The 17,293-nt window shown below is 50.2% G+C and overlaps 1 protein-coding gene across 18 annotated transcripts in view; it reads left to right on the forward strand.

Annotated features, from left to right (window-relative positions):
* The window catches only part of ANKRD11 (ankyrin repeat domain 11), a 181,286-nt gene that overhangs the window by 49,779 nt on the left and 114,214 nt on the right, over positions 1–17,293 (forward strand). The gene's annotated exons all lie outside the window — the stretch shown is intronic.

Consider the following 17,293-nt stretch of genomic DNA (forward strand, 5'->3'; position numbering starts at 1 on the left):
GAGGTTCTTTTAAAATTACTATAAAATTGTAAAAGAGGGGCGCCCGGGTGCCTCAGTCAGCTAAGCGTCTGACTTTGACTGAGGTCATACTCTCGTGGTTGGTGAGGTTCAGCCCCACATTGGGCTCTGAGCTGACAGCATGGGGCCTGCTTGGGATTCTCTGTCCCTCCCCTGCTCGTGCACACACACGCACACTCTTTTTCTCTCTCAAATAAACATTTAAAATAAAATAAAATAAAATAAAAAATAAAATAAAATAAAATAAAATAAAATAAAATAAAATAAAATAAAATAAAATAAAATTGTAAGACGTTGTTCCTTCAGGCGGTGGTTTTAAGTGGATCCTGTTAAGAATCAAACAAAACTTCATATTCTCTTTGCTGTTTGCTTGTTAAAGAACATACATGCTAGGCTAGTTTTTTTCAAATCTCTTTTATTTTAATCTTTTAAAAAATAATTAAAAAAATAAACCTCTTCCCTGATGTCACTAAAGAGCCTGTTGGGATATCAGAGGAAGGCAGGGAGTCGCCAGCGGGTCTGTGAGGGCTCTGTTGTCCCCAGCAGCTACAACAGCTTGGAGGTGTGGAGGGGATGGGGTGGGGGGGGGGGCTCGGGTCCAGGCAGGGTTTGGGGTTTAGGGTCCGAGGCTCCTCCTGGTACTCACGAAGGTGGCACCTGGGGCTGCATGGAGATGGTCCCCCAGCTTCCCTGGAGCCCAGAGGGGCTGCCCACGTTTGCCGGTCAGTGGTAGCTACAATCTTGCCGTCTTCTGGAGCCTCCTCTCCTCTGCCGGCGGCCTCCCCTGGGGACACCATGTGGTGTCCGTGGCAGCATTTGTGCGGTGCCTTTTCCCACTTCCCGTCCTATTGGGTCCTTGCATGGCCCTGTGTTCTACCAAAGAGGCTCTTGTCGCCCTGGGTCAGAGGAGGTACGTCCTGGGAGATGGTCGCCTCAGTTTGTACTTTTCTGAGTCTCACGCGTCTGCAGGTTTGACTGTCCTTCTGTTGTGACAAGGAACAGTGAGCCTGGCACTCGCACGGCCTGGGTCTCCTTGAGGGAGGTGCGTGTCGAATGGTGGAACCTGTCCCACGGAGGTGCTGTGACGACCCCCTGAGGCCGGAGTGTTCAGGCTGTCCACAAGTGCCCAGCATGGGGTGGGGCTGTCCACTTTGCTCCCTCCCTCTGCAGGGCTCGATTCATGCCACGTCCACATAGCTCGTTTTCCTTTTACAAACAAGCCACACAGGTAGGGTCTGGGAAGGCATCAGCTGTGAACAGTTGCCCCCACCAAGCTGGGCCTGCTCTGGGGAGATACGGGGTGCAGTAAGCCTGTGCCCCTGTACCCGTGCCTGGCCCTGGCCTTAGAGGCCAGCAGGACTAGGTGCTTTTTGCACGGTAGGTGCCGTGTGAGCTGAGTGGCTCAGGGTCCAGCAGGGTCGTGGTACTGTGTGTGCCCCTGCCAGCCCTGGTGCGTCGTCCCCTGTGGGTTCCTTCCCTTCTGCAGACCCCTCCTCTAGGCTCCCTGAGGCCAGTCGCTGATGCACTTCATGGAGACACTGGCAAAAGAGTAGGGTCTTTCAGTTGGTTCTTCATAATTGATTGTTTATAAGAATTTTAAAAGTAACCTTGCATACTAAGAAATCCCGAAGTGGTCCGTAATAATTTCAGGTCCACTGGCATCATTTTATTTTTCCTGATTTTGGGAGTAGAGGCAGTGGCTAAAAGCGCGATGATCACCAGTTGGCTCTTCTAGTGTTGTTGGTTGAATCGGATTTTCCATGTATGCAGGGACGGACGGGTCTTGGGGACCGGATTTTCCGTGCATGCAGGGATGGACGGGTTTTGGGGAAGTAGTCAGTGAAGCTGCTGATTGTGACAGCAGGTACCCCCCTGCACCCCTCCCCAAAGTAGGTCCTCTGAAGACAGAACCTTTCAGAAAGGTTTAGCAGCTGCTTTGCTCAGCAAAGGTCTTTGATGCACAAGCCCATGAAACTCGGGTGAGCAGTGTTCCATCTATTCTGGATTACAATTCAGGGGGAAACCGTAGCTAGAGCATTCTCTGGGCGTGAAGACTTACCTTCTTATTGATAAATTCTGCTCATGTCTTTTTGATGTGGAGGCTTTCAGTATAGTGTGTTGTTTATTCTGCTTGTAATTTTAAAAATTGCGCACCAATAGCTATCTGTTTTGAGTCTTGTTATTTTAGGTGGGAGTATAAAAATCATTCAGCTACTTTTCCTGGTAAAACATCTCTGTATTATTGTTATTATCTTACTGTTGATGTATTTATTTTTGAGGGGGTGGGGAGAGAGAAGCCCAGGCGGCACGCTCCGCCCTGACAGCAGCATGTAGCTCACTGTGGGGCTTGAACTCACAAATCGTGACATCATGACCTGAGCCGAAACCAAGAGTCAGACGCTTAACTCACTGAGCCACGCAGCCCCCTCCCCCCCCCGCCATGTTCTTACTGATGAAAGATTTGAAGTTTCCATCAGCTTCTGTCCCACCCTCAGTAGGTTTGAATGTTCTCCTAAAACCGTGTACCTGACCCTCAGGTTTACCGCTCGCGCTTTATCCCGTCCAGCTGGACAGGGCACTTTGTCCTCGCACACTGGTGACACATGTGCACGATTCTGCTCCTGTTCTCCTTCAGGGACAGACCTCTGTTCTCCAAGTGGGTTCACTCTGCACCCGTTTGGGTTCTCGGTCCATCCCTCAGCACGTGTGCAGACGTGTTTCTTAACCTGTCTTGGTAACAGACCACTGCTTTTTGGCCTCACCTAATCCATCTCATTTGTGTGTCTTTATGTGTGGAAAGGGGTGTTCCTCGTAAGTACCGTCCCTAATAAATTGATGTCTCTTGCTTGCAAAACCTGGTTGAAAGGGCTCAACAGGCTTGGTGGCCTCTGGGTGGGGAGGGCGTGTGTGGCTGGTGTCCTTCTGCACGTGTGTGTTGACACTCCTAGTACAGGGTGGTGCTGGGGGCGGGATGTTTGTGTTAGGAATTGGAGCGCTCTGTGTGTTTCCCACCTCCTCCCTGCCTGCAGGGCCCCTGATGCCCTGGAGTACAGGTATGTGTTCTCTTTGCTGACTAAGATCAAGTCTAATTTGGAATACTAAATGTTTGACATATTTCCTGGCTGGAGGAAAAATTCGTATTTGTCTTTGTTATGAAAGAGGCAGAGAGACTGGATGTTGTGGTGAAGTGCTTCGTAACAGTGGTTAGTGACCGTGACAGCCCCTTGGAAGGAGTGCCAGAGGCCTGCTGGAGGCCGGCCAGGAGTGCAGCGGCTGTGCAGGGGGCTGGAGGTGGGAGCGGGGCACAGGGCCTGGGGAAGCTTCTGGAAGCAGGGGTGTGTTGGGAACCAACCCTGACGACGTGCCCTTTGTGCACATCTCCTCCGTGAGCCGCTTGCGCACTTCTCTCGAAAGTGAGTCTTAGAGGCGTCTGGCCGGCTCAGACAGAAGCACGTGCGACGCCTGGTCTCATAGTCATGAGTTCGAGCCCCACGTTGGTCATAAGGTTGACTTAAAAGTTTAAAAAAAAAAAAAAAAAAGAAAGAAGTGAATCTTAGATTTGTAAAACCACTCCTGAGTGACACAGGCCAGCGAAGTAAAAAATTGATTCGGCCTAAAACCTGGAGGAATTGGGAGACAGAGATGAAGACAGACAAAACCAGTGTGTCTGGATAAGCTGTTTCTAGGGAGAAGGTTAGAGAGTTTTCTTTACTCGGGATCACTTTTGAGCAAAACTCTTTACAAAGGAAGAATTTTAATCTCTTGTCAATAAGCAGCTTTCTGAAATAGAGCTTCTTCTTTGTGCTTTAGGTAGGTACTACTCCATCACATCCCAAAACATAGGTTTTAATTTTGATTTATTTTTAAAAAAATGTTTGTTTATTTACTTTGAGAGAGAGAGCGAGCGAGCAGGGGAGGGGCAGAGAGAGGGAGAGAGAGAATCCCAAGCAGTCTCTGCACTGTGAGTGCAGAGCCTGACACGGGGCTTGAACTCACGAACTGTAAGATCATGACCTGAGCCGAAACCAAGAGTCTGACGCTTAACTGGCTGAGCCACCCAGCTGTCCCTTTAATTATGCTCTAACCGTTTAGAGGACTGTGCAGAATACTGTTATTCCCTAGGGCGGAGAGTGTAGATGCACTCTGGTGTGTGTTCCAAGGCACCACCGCCTGTGGGTGGCTCACCTCGCCTCTGCAGGGCTTTCTTGCTCTCCACGCCTGTTGTTGCTGGTTTGGCTCCTATGCTCAGTGATTCCTGAACCCTTGTCCTGGGCACTCACTGTCACACCGTGGACACATTTGTCTGACTCTTCCCACGTTGGTGAGTTAACGCTTCTTACTTTAAAAAAGTATATTTTTGGGGGGGCACCTGGGTGGCTCAGTCAGTTAAGTGTCCCGCTTCGGCTCAGGTCATGATCCCACGGTCCACGAGTTCGGGTCCTGCATTGGGCTCTGGGAGCCGGGAGCCTGCTTCCTATTCAGTGTCTCCCTCTCTCTCTGCCCCTCCTCCGCTCACTCTCTGTCTCTCAAAAATAAACAAATGTTAAAAAAAAAATTTTTTTTTCTAGAATTTTGGTCATAGCTGATCTTGATTTTGCTTCTAGTGCGAGGATTTTTAACTTTTAGACTTTGATAAAAATGTTCTTATTTATTTTAAATTAAAAAAATTTTTTTAGTGTTTATTTATTTTTGAGAGGGATAGAGACCGAATGCGAGTGGGTTGGGGCAGAGAGAGAGGGAGGCACAGAATCTGAAGCAGGCTCCAAGCTGTAAGCACAGAGCCCGACTCAGGGCCCTAACCCACAAACCATGAGATCGTGACCTGAGCCCAAGTGGACGCTTAACTGACTGAGACACCCAGGCGCCCGTTTGTTTATTTTTGAGAGAGAGCACGCGCGCGCACACGCGCGCGCGCAAGCGGGGGAGGGGCAGAATCCAGATCAGGCTCCAGACTCTGAGCTGCCAGCACGGAGCCTGACATGGGGCTTGAACTCATAAACTGTGAGATCATGACCTGAGCTAAAGTCAGATGCTTAACCCACTGAACCACCCAGGTGCCCCTTTTAGAGTTTTAATTTGTAGTTGTTTAACTACAATAGATTGTTTTGAAATCTGCCGGCAGATAACATCATCAGGCTCAGATCTTGGATGATTTGAGGGAAGCTTTTTATAAGGAGAACCTGGGAAAGCAACTTTCCATGAGGTGCTGTAAATGGCTGGTGCCATGGAGTCACTGTGGCAACACTAGGTTGCAAAGATTGCTGCAGGAGACCTATGCTTAAATTGCAGGGCAGGGTTAATTTTTTCGATTCAGGTTTGCACATCTTTGAAACAGGTTTTTTTTGTTTTTTAAATTGATTTCTTTATGACTGCATTTATAATTAGATGTTAGGATGCATTCTGACCTTGGATTTGCAGGTTTGTTTTTTTTTTAAAGAAAGTCTGTGTAATACAGCCTGTTTTGAGAATGTCTTTAGTTTCTTTAGAATGAAAGTTCATTTAGGACATCCCCCCAGAGAATTTTAGCACATGTATAGTATAGGAAGCTCATTTGAAAAAAAAATTTTTTTAATGTTCATTTGTTTTTTAAAGACTTTTAGATGTTTATTTATTTTTATTTGAGAGAGCGAGAGAGAGAGTGTGTGTGCAAGTGCATGGACGGGGGAGGGACAGAGAGGGAGACACAGCATCCGAAGCAGCTCCAGGCTCCGAGCTGTCCGCACAGAGCCCGACATGGGGCTCGAGCCCACGGACCGCGAGATCATGACCTGAGCTGAAGTCGGAGGCTCCACCGACTGAGCCACCCAGGGGCCCTTTAGATGGAATTCCTTACCCTCATGCCTAAATCGCTGTTTCGGTGGAGGACTTTGTTACCTGTTTTTCCTTTGTTGCAGTGTTTAGGGCACATTTGGGTTTCTCTCTCTAGAAGTGAAAGCATTTGCCTGGTGTTGCTGGCTTTCAAAATCTCGTATACAGGCATACTTCGTTTTATTGCACTTTGCAGATACGGTATCTTTTTACAGATTGGAGATGTTGGCAACTGTGCGGGGAGCAGGTCTACCAGTGCTGTTATTCTAGCAGCATTTGCTCTCTTTGTCTCTGGGTCACATTTTGGTAATTCCTGTGGTATTTCTAGCGTTTTCATGATTTGCTGGTGCTGTTGCAGTGATCTTTGGTGCGATCGGTGTCTCTGATGTTACTGTTGTGATTGTTTTGGGCTGCCAGAAACCGTGCCTTGTAGAGGACAGTGAGCTTAGCTGCTGATACCTGTTGTGTGTTCTGACTGCCCCACTGCCCGGCCAGTCCCCTGTCTCTCTGCCTGTCCTCAGGCCTCCCCGTTTCCCGAGACACCACGTTACTGAAATTAGCCCAGCCACTACCTGTGATGGTCTGTCCGTGCAAGTGAAAGGAAGAGTCTCATTTTGAGTAAAAGCTGGAAATGACCAAGCTTAGTGAGTAAGGAAGGCATTCAGAAGCTGAGATAGGCCGGACTGAGGCCTCTCGTACTGAACATTAGCTGAGCTGTGAACACAAAGGAGAAGCTCCTGAAGGAATGAAAAGTGCTCCTCCCGCGACCGCACGAATGATAAGAAAGCACAATAGCCTTGTTGTCGGTGTGGGGACAGTCTTAGTGGTCCTGAGAGAAGCTGGAAGCAGCCAGCTCCCAGTATTCCCGGGAGCCGGCGCCTAATCCAGAGCCAGGCCCTGACTCTTCAGTTCTGTGAAGGCCGAGACAGGTGAGGTGAGGAAGCTGTGAAGGAAAGTTTCCAGCCAGTGGCGGAGAGTGGTTCACGAGGCCTAAGGAGGGAGGCCGTCTCCACAGTGTAAAAGTGCACAGCGATGGAGAGGCGACGTGCCGGGATGGGAGTTGGAGGAAATGATCTAGAAGATCTAGCCGAGACCACCAATGAACGCGTCTGGCTGCAGTAAACCCAGGTTTTCAGTGTAGACGAAGTAGCCTTCTGCCGTCTGGGACTGTGGTAGCTGGAGAGGGGTGGTCAATGACTGGCTTCCCAGCCTCACCACCGGCTGATGCTCTTGTCAGGGGCCGCGTGTGGGAGCCAGCCTCACCGACCACTCCCTAAGTCCTCGGGCCCGTACTGATTGTGCCCTGTAAGTGCCACAGCAAAGCCTGGGTGACAGCACGTCTGTTCACAAGATGCTTTCCTGAATAGTTTAAGCCCCTGTTGAGACCTACTGCTCAGGAAAAAAAAAGATTATTTTCAAAATATTAAAGCTGATTGACAGTGTACCTGGTCATCCCAAGAGCTCTGATGGAAATGGGCAGTGAGATTAATGTTTTCATGGAGGATTCTGAGGGGTTCAAGACTTTAGTGGAGGAAGTCACTGCAGATGACAGGAAACACAAGGGCTGGGATTAGAAGGGGGGTCGAGGATGGGGCTAAATTGTGTAGTCTCATGATAAAACTTGAACAGAGGAGGAGTTGCTTCTAACGGAGGAGCAGAGAAAGTGGCTTCCTGGGATCGAATGCGGTCGTGGCAAAGCTGCCGGGAAGGTGGTGCGAATGACGACAGGGTTTGGCGCGTTAGATAAACTTCGTTGATAGAGCAGCGGGGTTTGAGAGGTTCGACCCAGGTTTGAAAGAGGTCTCCGGTGGGCGCGTCAGGCAGCGTGGCCCGCTGCAGAGGGAGGGTCAGTCGATGCGTGACGAAGCCAGTGTTCGGTTGTGTTTACCTCTGAGGTGACTGGAACACGAGTCCCCTTGCAGGGACTGTGACAGCTTCTGCAGGATGCTTCTTCCAGATGGTGCTTTGTGACCCGTTGTATCTTGGTGAAGCAGTTCATCCCTCTCCCAGGGACTTAAAGATAGCTTCCTGTGCCTTTTGGAAATTGTGTACTTTTTGTCTTTAATCTTTTTCCCAGATTAGTGTCCACGTACGGTGTGGGGCACGGAGACGCCCCTCCATCGTTCTCATGTGGATGGGAGTCGACCAAGCCTCCTCCCTGCGTGACCGTTCTCCGCTGGCTCACCTGCCGTGCTGCCTATCGTGAACGGGGGCTTCTGGTGTGCCTGCACTCTTGGGGCTCTGGCGCGTGGCACTCACCTGTCTCCATCCCGTGTTGCAGCTGGGGCTTGCTGGTGCCTAGAAATGCAGTTGACTCCCTTGTGTTCATTCCGTACTTTGTATCCAGGAACTTCTCTTTCTGCAGGTGAGAAAACAGGCTGTTAGAACGTATGCAGGTCACTGCCAGGGCCACTGCCAGCAAACAGTGGCACGGTCATAATTCTGACCTGCGATGTAGTCTCTAGTCTTAGCTGGCAGTATGTTGATCTTCAGGAAAATACCCTGGCCACAGCATGACTGTGCCCCGTGGTGGTGGCTGGTTGCAGGAGGGCACAGAGGACACAGGAGGGAAGTGAGCATACGGGACGTGTGGAAGTGTGGCCCGGACAGGGGGCAGGCGAGGCCTGGGTCTGAGTGCGCGAGTTTCACATGCCAGCTAGATGCGCCCCTGTGAAGGTGTGTCACAGGAGTGAGGTCTCATGAGAGGTGCCAGGCTTGAGATCTAAGATTTGGAGGGCTGTTGGTTCAGAGGGGACAGTGGCTGTGGGAGGTTAGTGGGCACCAGGCGCGGGAGGAGGAGGTGTAGGCGGATTGGACAGCGCAGAGCAGGGGCGCTGCAGGAGGCGGTGACAGCCGCTGTGGCCCTGCTGGTTTTTGCAAATGTCAGAGGGAAGGAATCAGGTGTTAAGGCACACGTGTTCCATTTTTTGGTGTGTAATTGAAAGATTTTTTTTTTTTACAGCCTTTCACTTTTATTCTGTGTTGTAGGGTACATAAGCACCATCTTTAACTCATGGGATGAGAGCTGTGTCCTGTCCCCCCTGCCCTTTATAAGTGGACAGTTCTTAGTTTAGAAACAAGATTTGCCCTAAGGTGTGTGTGTGTGTGTGTGTGTGTCCTATGTCTTTAATTATGGGCTTCTCCTCAAGGAATTAAACATAGTTTATGTCACTGTTTTAAAAATGGTTAGATTTGAGGAGATATGAGTTTTGTTTACACTGTTCCTTTTTTGCACGTCACCTTTTAGGAGATTGGGGACGAGTGCTCATATATTGACTGTTAACATCTTTGGTTTAAAAAAAAATTTTTTTTAATGTTTGTTTATTTTTGAGAGATAGAGCACAAGCAGGGAAGGAGCAGAGAGAGGGAGACACCGAATCCGAAGCAGGCTCCAGGCTCTGAGCTGTCAGCACAGAGTCCGATGCGGGGCTCGAACCCATGAACTGTGAGATCGTGACCTGAGCTGAAGTCGGACGCTTACCCGACTGAGCCCCCCAGGCGCCCTGCCGTCTTTGGTTTAAATGAAACCACTTTGAGCTTCCCCCACTTTCCAGTTCCCTCCCCCATCACTTTTAAGATACGGTTGATAAATGTACATTGAATTCAGAATTTTGTTCAGTTAGAGTTAGGAAGTTAGTCCACCTAAAAGCTAAACGTAACTTCTTTTTGAGGAGCACCATTTTGGGGCACCTGGTGGCTCAGTTGGTCGATCGTCAGACTTTGGCTCAGGTCATGATCTCACGGTTCGTGAGGTCGAGCCCTGCGTCGGGCTCTGTGCTGTCAGTGTGGAGCCCAGTTTGGATCCTCTGTCCCCTTCTCTCTTTGCCCCTTCCCTGCTTGCGTGCACGCTCTCTCGCTCTCTCTCAAAGATCGATAAACCTTTAAAAAAAAAAAAAGTACCATTTTTTGACCCTTATTCCGGGATGTCTCAATTGACAATTTGCTAATTACTTAAGATAATTGTAGTAATTTAGTTGAAACAGATATGTGGTCAAAGCTTTCTGGTTGCATCTTGCACTTAATTGGCAGTGTTGAAAATAATTATCTATTTTAATTCTGAAGGAAGTCCTCTTGAAGGAATATTCTGATGGTGAATCCAGAAAGGAGGCTTTGGTTGCCCTGATGCTCACGCATTTGGATCCAGATTTTAGTTCCTCCTCTTCAGCTGCTTTAGTTTCACTCTTGCTGAATGGCCACCCTGCTTTGTTCTCTCTTAACAGCCAGGGCAGCCATTATTGGAGGTTCCTGTTGATTTTCTACCAGGAATTAACTTGAATTTTCAGGTTTTAATGGAGGAAAGTTGTACTCCACTTGTCAAGGGGGAGAATCACCTGCTTTGCTTGGGGTGTCTCCTGTCAGTTTGGTGGGCGGATACGCGTGGATGCGTCGGTGTCTTCTCTGCTTGGCAGCAAAATGCGTCATTGCACCGCTTCGGCTACGTTACTAGAATACATTTGTCCTTCTGGACATTTGAGGAGCTCTGTCCATGAAGGGCATTGCTAGCCTATGGAATTAAATGCAGAAATGGAAGTGAGACAGACACGTTACTCCTTGAACTGAGGAAATTGAAAGCATGCTGGTTTGTGAAGGCGTGGCGGTGGCGGGCTGGTAGGCGGATGCTGCGCTCCGAGCAGATGTCCTGTCTTGAAGGGGAGTCAGCACGCTGATGGACATACCCGACGTGCACCTGCACTGGCCCTGCAGTCCCTTCGTTCTTGCACATTTGTGCGATCTTCAGGTGGGGGCACCACCCCAAACCCCAGGCCCTAGCAGTCGGTAGCTCGCTCCTCACCCATTAGATCGCTAGAATCCAGAAGATTATGGAGTCTCCTTCTCCGATGTCATGTGTGGTGTGGCTGCGTGAGTCTGGTTTTGCCCATCCGCGTTCCAGCCTTTAATAAGTAGCGGTTTGATCCTGTCCGTCAGAGCAGATTTGGACCCAGGAGACCTCTGTCATGGGGTGTGGAGGGCGGCACAGTCCGTAGACCAGCAGCCTGGGCCCTTCATGTCGTAACACGAGCCCGCGGGCAGCCCGCTACTCCTGGCACGTGGGTGGGATCTTCTCATTTCTCTGGCCTGTTCCTCAGATGAGGCCTCTTAAACTTCTGGAGGGAAGGGTAACGAGAATTCTCAAGTTTGAGGAACACTGCTTTCTGGCGATTGTTTCCACAGTTGCGTAATTGGGGGTTTGGATGGGACAGTGGGACTAGATCAGGGATTATTACTAGATTTGCTGGGGAAGCATTTCACAAAACTAACAGTTTACCATCCTTACCCCCAGCGACAGACTCGCAGAGGCATCTTTTGGGGTAGAAATATGTAGGAGATAAATCACAGGTGATTTAAGTCTTTGAGACTTTGCCTTCAATGCCTGTTTGCATTTTGGGCCCTGTTTCCATCTAGTGTGTGGGACAGGACAGTGGGGGGCCTTAAATTCCTGGAAGCTTCTGCATTTGGAGGCCAGCGTCCTGTGTGGGTGTCTCCCCTCAGGCGCTGTGGTTACAGACAACAGCCAGTGAGCATTGCTGCCCTGTGCTGATCCCAAACATCTCTCTGGCTCTTTTCCAAGTGTGACTGGTTTCTATGCAGTCCTTGTGGGCTGGGTGCCCTCTTTCTCCCTTCATCACTGTCTCTCTCCCTCGCTGCTCCTTGAGGGAGATCTTTGAACTTGAGAGTTCAAAGAGTTTAATCTTCGGACCAGTGAGCGATATATATATATTTAATGTTCATTTATTTTCGAGAGAGAACACGAACGAGCAGGCGAGGGGCAGAGAGAGAGAGAGGGAGACACAGAATCCAAAGTGGGCTCCAGGCTCCGAGCTGTCAGCACAGAGCCCGACGTGGGGCTTGAAGTCACTAACCGTGAGATCTTGACCTGAGCTGAAACCAGGAGTTGGACGCTTAACACACTAAGCCACCAAGGCGCCCATGATGCTTCTTTTCCATTTGGTAATAATACATTTTGAAAGCTTTGTAGGTGGTAGTAAGGTGGAGGAGAAAAGTGGTCTGTAACTTGGCACATAGAGGGGTTTTTGCACTGTCAGGAAGCAGTAACCTGAAGGAGAAATTGGACACTTTACGTAAAGAAACGTACTAACTTGTAGGTGATGCAGAATCAGAAAACTCTGAGGAGCCAGCTGTGTCCAGATGAGTCGCCTGAGGGTTAGGAGGTGACCAGGCCTGGCCACTCAGCTGGGGCTTCTAGTGAAATGTTCTGCGGGGGAAGCCTTCTTTCTGTATTCTTAATTTCTAATCGGTTTTGTCCCAAACTACATGTATTTGAGGTGAGTTTTCATCCGGATCGAAGAATGAGTATGAGCTGGCTGCAAAGCGCACAGCTTCTCAGAGGCAGAGGCTGGAGGCTTGTTGGGACCGCGCTTCTGCGTGAGGAGGCTTGTTTCCAGGCTGGCCAGTACGCCGGCGGGTTTGTGCTCTGAGGCTCCCGGTGGAGGGCTTCCTGTGCGCTGGGTCTCAGTGTTGGTGTACCCGTGTGACCCTGGGTATGGTGTTGGGCTCTGCAGGGACTTGCGAGGTTAGCTCAGTGGTTGCCCTGCAGCGTGGGGGGTGGGGGGGGGGGCGGCACTGGGGGAAGGTCTCCCAAGGACGGCAGCATGAGGAGAAAGTAGAGAACAGTGCCTGTCCACTCTAGGAAAGCTGACGGCCCGTGAAGTCAGCTGGGTGGGAGGCACCTGCTTTATTTTTTTTATTTTTAAAAAAAAAAATTTTTTTTTCAACGTTTTTTATTTATTTTTGGGACAGAGAGAGACAGAGCATGAACGGGGGAGGGGCAGAGAGAGAGGGAGACACAGAATCGGAAACAGGCTCCAGGCTCCGAGCCACCAGCCCAGAGTCCGACGCGGGGCTCGAACTCACGGACCGCGAGATCGTGACCTGGCTGAAGTCGGACGCTTAACCGACTGCGCCACCCAGGCGCCCCACCTGCTTTAAAAACCAAGCGACACGGCAGCCGGCCCAGGCTCGAGTGGGAGACACCCGGGCGCTGTGCGGGACAGCTCCCTGCAGTTGTGTCTTTGTGTGTACGTGTGTCGTCTTCTTCTTCTTCTTTTAATGTTTATTTATTTTGAGACAGAAAGATAAAGAGTGGGGGGTGGTGGTGGGAGGCGTGGGGAAGAGGGAGACAGAGAATCCCAAACAGGCTCCATAGCTGTGAGCACAGAGCTGGATGTGGTGCTCAAACGCATGAACTGTGAGATCATGACCTGAGCCGAAATCAAGTCGGACGCCTACCTGACTCAGCCCCGTGTGTGTGTGTGTCTGTGTGTGTCGTGATGTAAAATGTTTCTCACTCTGGATTTGAAATTTGAACACTAACATACTATACTTGTTAGTGCAGTGACTCCCATAGGCGTGAGAGAGGTGATTCAGACCTGCCAAGTTCAGTTCTCAGTGTGGGGTGAGTTGGTCGGAGTAGAGGTAAAGATGCTGTCTTGATAGCATAAGTGAAGAAATCCGGACATCTGCTGAGTTAGGAGCGAGGCCAGCGGGGAGGAGTGCGCTGAGAAGCTGGAATTGACAGAACCTGTCAGGTGACTTTTGAGCACCAGAGAGAAGGGGACAACAGGTTTCTGATTTGGATGAGTATCTAGACACTGGTACCCGGACCTGGGGCAGGAAACACAGCAGTCACAGCCGCCTTGGGGGCCCACGTGTGCACTGTAGTGTGCCGGTGGCTGTGGCTGTGACGTGGCTGGACTCGGAGAGTTCACTGGGGAGCTCTGAGTTGCAGAAGCGGAAGGGATTTGACAGCGTGGTTATTAAAGCCACAGAGGCAGATGAGATCGTCCAGAGAGAGGCGGGGAGCCACATTTAAGGAGCAAGTGGAGGAGGAAGTCTGGCTTGTGAAACAAAGTGTTAATAGAGCTGGGGAGAGAAACCCGAGTGGTTCGAGAAGGGGGTGGGGGCGGTTGGGCGCAGAGGGCGGCAGCTCCACTCCTGGTGCAGAGGGAGGGAGAAGCGGGCCTGCCCTGGATGCTCGCGGCCTGAGCTCCCTCCTTGTCAGCGCCAGTATTGTGTCACGTTGGAGGCGCGGGAGGGCTTTGTCTCAGTTGTGGACTTGAAATGCTCTCCAGGAGCCTTGTGTACATGGGGCCGGGTGGGGGGGGGGGGGGCGGGTGGTGTGTGGTGTGTGTGATTGCCTGAGTTTGATCCTGATTTTGAGGCAAATGAGTCAGCCTTTTAGAACCTGGTTTCTCATCAGAGAAATGGAACGGTCCTGTTCCGGTAGGGTTGTCACGAGGTAAGTGAAGTGTTGGGAGGACGCGGCACAGGTTAGCGGTGGGGACACGCTGGGGCCACCATCCTGCGTGTCAGACCTCATACAGAAGGGACGTGAGTGCACCTGGGTGTCAGGTCGCAGGCACTCGGGCCAGCTTGCTTTTACTTGTCTTTTGCACTTCGCCGTGGCTACTCCAGAATTCTCTAAATGATCCCTAACCACGAAGCAGACCCGAGTGGGAGTTCCTGGGTTTGGACATTGTGTTAATGGGAGGACAGAGTTGGATGTGGACTCTGCTGGCCGGGGCGGCTTTGCCCAAAGCGTCGGATGGGGCTCGGACGACCGGCTGGCTCGCCACGTCTCGTTCTCCTGGCAGGTGTGCGGCTGCCTTCGTGATGGGACGGAAGGTAGAAGGGGAGGGGTCCAGCACAAACCGACATTAAGATGTGTGGATGGGGCTCCTGGGGGGCTCAGTCGGTTGAGCGTCGCACTCGATCTCTGCTCAGGTCGCGATCTCACAGTTTGTGAGTCTGCATCAGGCTCTGCACTGAAGGCATGGAGCCTACTTGGAGTGTCCCCCCCCCCCCCCCCCCGCCCCACCAAATAAATAAACTTAAAAAAATTAAAAAGTAAAAAAATTTCCAGATAGACATGGAAAAGAGAGGCGCCTGGGTGGCTCAGTCAGTTGAGCATCCGACTCTTGGTTTCCGCCCAGCTCCTGATCTCAAGATTCATGAGTTCAAGCCCCCACTTGGGATTCTCTCTCTCTCTTTTCTTCCTGCCCCTCCCCCACTCATGCTGTCTTGTCTCTCTCTTTCGTAATAAACTTAAAAGTAAAGTGGAAAAGATAACCATGTAAAGAATAAACCCCCCTTTGTTTTTCTTAAGAAAGCAGTTTAATTGGTTCTGGCGATGTTCCTCTCATTCCATGGGCTGGACCTCAGGACAGTGGACTCACCCCACGGGGCTGGGGTTGGGGCTGCAGTGCAGAGCGCCTGATCACAGGTTGCTCCTTCCACAGATGCTTCCTGAGCTTTGTCCTCATTACACGGCACAGTGCAGTCGGCGAAACATGGAGCATCGGAGCTGAGCACGCCTGCTTCCGCTTGTCTCAGCTCCGTGGGGCGCCAGGTGTGTCCTCACAGCCCTGCGCCTCCCCCAGCTCCCTCCCCACCCCTAGGTTGTGTTGTGCCGTGCGTCCTAGGAGTCCAGCCGTACAAAGTATTGCAGTGGGTTCGTGTTCTCCATGAAAAGAATACATTGAAGGAAAAGAGCGTATTTTTCTTTCTAAAGATTTTATTTTTAAGTAATCTCTACACCCAACTTGGGGCTCAAACTCATAACCCTGAGATCAAGAGCCTTTTACTCCACTGACCCCCTTTGGGGGTGTTTTGTTTTGTTTTGTTTTTTAAAGTTTGTTTATTTTTGAGAGAGAGAGAGAGACCGACGGAGACAGACATAGTGAGAGCAGGGGAGGAGCAGAGAGAGGGAGACACAGAATCCGAAGCAGGCTCCAGGCTCCGAGCTGTCAGCACAGAGCCCAGTGTGGGGCTTGAACCTAAGGACTGCGAGGTCATGACCTGAGCTGAAGTTGGACGCTTTGACTGAGCCACCCAGGTGCCCCTGGGGGTGTGTTTCTAAAGGAAACAATGTTATGTTGTATATTGAAGGACCTTAAACTTTTAGGACTAAAGAGGTTTAGGGATTCTCAAATCTTAATCCCCTTGTTTTAGAGGTTGATAGTCTGAGGAGTTTCTCTCTAGTATTTAAAAAAAAAATCACCCTTTTAGGAAAAGAAAAACCTGGAAAACTTTTATAGTTCTGTAAGTTGCACTAGATAGGATGTTTAAAGGAAAACGTTTTTAAAAAATATTTATTTATTTTTGAGAGAGTGAGTGTGGGAGGGGTAGAGAGAGAGGGAGAGAGAAAATCCCAAGCAGGCTCCTTGCTGTCAGCACAGAGCCCGATCGATACAGGGGCTCAAACCCACGAACTGTGAGATCGTGACCTGAGCCGAAACCACGAGGCTTGACTGACTGAGCTCCCCCCGCACCCCCGGAGGAAAGCATTTTATAACTGCACGCGACTCTGTCGATGTCTTCATGGCGTGCTGACGTCTTAGTTCCTGCAGCCCACGAACACGGGAGTCCACGCACATAGGTCGTCTTTGGTTTCTTAAGGCAGAGTTTTCAGTGTGCAAGTCTTTGACCTCTTTGGGTAAATTTGTCCCTAAGTATTTTTTCTGATGCTGTTGTAAACCATGTTTTCTTCATTTCCCTTTCAGATTTTGTTCTTGCCAGAGTATAGAAACGCAACAGATTTTTGTACGCTGATCTTGTATCCGGTAGCTTTGCTGCGTTGTGCTTTGTGTGTGTGTGTGTGTGTGTGTGTGTGTGTGTGTGTGTGTGTGTATTCTTTGGGTTTTATGTTCCTTTTTCAAGGCGAATCTTCTAGCTGGACGGCCCCGTTCAGTTCAGGCTTTTGCTGTGCCTGGTGGAGGGTGGGTTCGTGCTTCCTGTCTGTGTCCCTGATGTGCTTGGTATGTGGCTTCTGTTAAGGTCTGTCTTCCGTGGGCTCCAGGGGCGGGAGTAGAGAGCACTTGCCTAGAACGAGGGGAGCTGTTCCTGACTCTGAGTTCCTGTGTAACGGAAGATAGGCTGGTACACGGTGTCCCGTGGTCTGTCCTCAGGTTGTTCGCTTTCTAGGAGTAGAGCGGGTAAGCGTTGTGGGAGATTGCAAGTAAATGAGCCATCATTTTGCTGGAGCCTCTTCACACCAATGAGGTGGAACAGTCACCGCCCCCTTTTCTGTTATCTTCATGTTTCCATTGCCCGTGACCCTGTCATAAAATGGTGAGGTCAGCAGTGCACTCCAGAGATGGGCAGATACTAGCATATTCGTGTTTCTTTTGAGTTTTGCCCTTAGAGCATGATGCTGATTTGGAATTCGATGAGTTTGCTAAGAGCTGGAGATAACTGGTACTATTTCCTGACTTAGACCCTCAGAAAAGTTGTTTTTATGTCCTCATTAATCAGGATTTCAAGATGTGTGTGTGTGCGTGATGTCTAAAAGACTGTTCCTCGTGGTGACGTACCATATTGAGGGTGAGCAGGGAGTCGGGGTGCTGGGGAACCTCTTGAAAGGCAGCGCGGGGTGGTGGTTGGTGGAGTCTGGGTTGGTCCTGCCTGGGAAGAGCCAGCTGGTTTTGTTTTTGTTTTTTTAAAAACATTT

The sequence above is a fragment of the Puma concolor genome, chromosome E2, assembly GCF_028749965.1.
Source record: "Puma concolor isolate L17-30 chromosome E2, mPumCon1.1.hap2, whole genome shotgun sequence".
In the NCBI taxonomy this organism is placed as follows: domain Eukaryota; kingdom Metazoa; phylum Chordata; class Mammalia; order Carnivora; family Felidae; genus Puma; species Puma concolor.